This window comes from Oncorhynchus nerka, linkage group LG24 (genome assembly GCF_034236695.1).
Source record: "Oncorhynchus nerka isolate Pitt River linkage group LG24, Oner_Uvic_2.0, whole genome shotgun sequence".
NCBI classification, from domain to species: Eukaryota; Metazoa; Chordata; class Actinopteri; order Salmoniformes; family Salmonidae; genus Oncorhynchus; species Oncorhynchus nerka.
Window position 1 is genome coordinate 68968350 of NC_088419.1, and position 2928 is coordinate 68971277.

The window sequence follows — 2928 nt, forward strand, 5'->3', positions numbered from 1 at the left end:
ATATCAACAGCGCTCTACCGTGGAGCTCTATTGCGCGACGGGAGGAGAAGCCTATAGATATAGACTTTTTTTGTTAAATATGCCTGGGCCTTGTCAAATATTGGGTCAGAAATCAATTACAGATCATGTAATTTATTCTAGGCATAATGTAAGATAATTAATGTAGCCTGTTATTATATACTGTCCTATACTACAGTATTGTTATTGCCCTGGTTCTCTCGCCAAAGTTACATTTACGTTCCCATAAACTCAGTGCCTATCAAGAAACGCTAGTTCAGGAATGCTGACATCTGGCCTTCAAGGCCAGCAGTAGGCCCAGGCTACTGATGTTTTGCATTCTGCTTTCTCTCTAATCAAATCAGACCTGGGGCACCAGTGAGTGGACTCTCTGGCCAATCAATTAACTCAGGGAGAAAAACATCACTAATTTGTCCAGATTGGAAAAGAGGGGTTGTTTCTGAACAGTGCACAGTTGGATTTATTTCTAAACAAGGGCACATTTGAGTGTTTCTACCACTAGATGTCAGACAGAGCTCAGTGTTGATCCCCTGGCCTCCTATACTCATTGGTGTTGATCAGTAACACTTTTGTGCCTGGGACCACTGCTCCTCTCTATGTCTATGAGGCGCACTGACAGACAGAAGACAACACTACAGTCATGGCCAAAAGTTTTGAGAATGACACAAATATTAATTTTCACAAAGTCTGCTGCCTCAGTTTGCATGATGGCAATTTGCATACTCCAGAATGTTATGAAGAGTGATCAGAGGAATTGCAATTAATTGCAAAGTCCCTCTTTGCCATGCAAATGAACTGAATCCCCCAGAAACATTTCCACTGCATTTCAGCCCTGCCACAAAAGGAGCAGCTGACATCATGTCAGTGATTCTCTCGTTAACACTGGTGTGAGTGTTGACGAGGACAAGGCTGGAGATCACTGTCATGCTGATTGAGTTTGAATAACAGACTGGAAGCTTCAAAAGAGGGTGGTGCTTGGAACCATTATTCTTCCTCTGTCAACCGTGGTTACCTGCAAGGAAACACGTGCCGTCATCATTGCTTTGCACAAAAAGGGCTTCACAGGCAAGGATATTGCTGCCAGTAAGATTGCACCTAAATCAACCATTTATCAGATCATCAAGAACTTCAAGGAGAGCGGTTCAATTGTTGTGAAGAAGGCTTCAGGGCGCCCAAGAAAGTCCAGCAAGGGCCAGGACCGTCTCCTAAAGTTGATTCAGCTGCGGGATCGGGGCACCACCAGTACAGAGCTTGCTCAGGAATGGCAGCAGGCAGGTGTGCGTGCATCTGCACGCATAGTGAGCCTAAAACTTTTGGAGGATGGCCTCGTGTCAAGAAGGGCAGCAAAGAAGCCACTTCGCTCCAGGAAAAACATTAGGGACAGACTGATTTTCCACAAAAGGTACAGGGGATTGGACTGCTGAGGACTGGGGTAAAGTCATTTTCTCTGATGAATCCCCTTTCCGATTGTTTGGGGCATCCGGAAAAAAGCTTGTTCGGAGAAGACAAGGTGAGCGCTACCATCAGTCTTGTGTCATGCCAACAGTAAAGCATCCTGAGACCATTCATGTTGCTTCTCAGCCAAGGGAGTGGGCTCACTCACAATTTTGCCTAAGAGCACAGCCATGAATAAAGAATGGTACCAACACATCCTCCGAGAGCAACTTCTCCCAACCATCCAGGAACAGTTTGGTGACGAACAATGCCTTTAAACATTGTGGAAATTAATATTTGTGTCATTCTCAAAACTTTTGGCCACGACTGTACTTTTAACTCTCAACAACAGACAGGCAGACAGACAGGTGAAACCCTCAATATGCAGATAGGTAAAAGACATCGGCTTTTTCTAAACTGAACTCTCAACTATTACTCTACACACACAGACAATCTCTATTTTTTGGTGATGACTGCTGGTGTTTTAATTTGAATCTAGGCAGGACAGGTTAAGTGCTGAGGAGCATCTGCACCGGTTTCACGCATCTGGCCTCCAGGGAGCCTCCCCAGTCCGGTACATCCAGAACCTCCAGCTCCAGGGCAGGAGCCTTCCTCTGCGCCGGTGCCCAGTCCAGGCACGGCGTCCGGTCCCGCTCCATGGCAGGAGCCTTCCTCTGCGCCGGTGCCCAGTCCGAGCACGGCGTCCGGTCCCGCTCCATGACAGGAGCCTTCCTCTGCGCCGGTGCTCAGTCCAGGCACGGCGTCCGGTCCCGCTCCATGGCAGGAGCCTTCCTCTGCGCCGGTGCCCAGTCCGAGCACGGCGTCCGGTCCCGCTCCATGGCAGGAGCCTTCCTCTGCACCGGTGCTCAGTCCGAGCACGGCGTCCGGTCCCGCTCCATGGCAGGAGCCTTCTTCTGCGCCGGTGCCCAGTCCGGGTGCGGCGTACAACCCAGATCCATGGCCAGGGCCCTCCTCTACGCCGAGGCCCAGAAGAATCTAAAATATATTTAGTTGTTTAATGCTTTTATGGTTACTACATGATTCCATATGTGTTATTTCATGGTTTTGATGTCTTCACTATTATTCTACAATGTAGAACATAGTACAAATAAAGAAAAACCCTTGCATGAGTAGGTGTGTCCAAACTTTTGACTGGTACTGTACATATCTACCTCAATTACATTGTACCCCTGCACATCGACTCGGTACTGGTATAGCCAAGTTATCGTTACTCTTGTGTATTTATTACTTTTATTTTCTCTCTCTGCATTGTTGGGAAGGGCTGGTAAGTAAGCATTTCACTGTTAGTCTACACCTGGTGTTTACAAAGTATGTGACAAATAAAAATGGATTGGATTTGCGATACAATGCTGTGTCCACTTACTGTCTCTCTGCTATACAGTTACCGTGCTCACCATCCACACTTTGGAACTATGAAATGTGTCTACGGCCTGTATGTGCCTGTATGGAAATCTT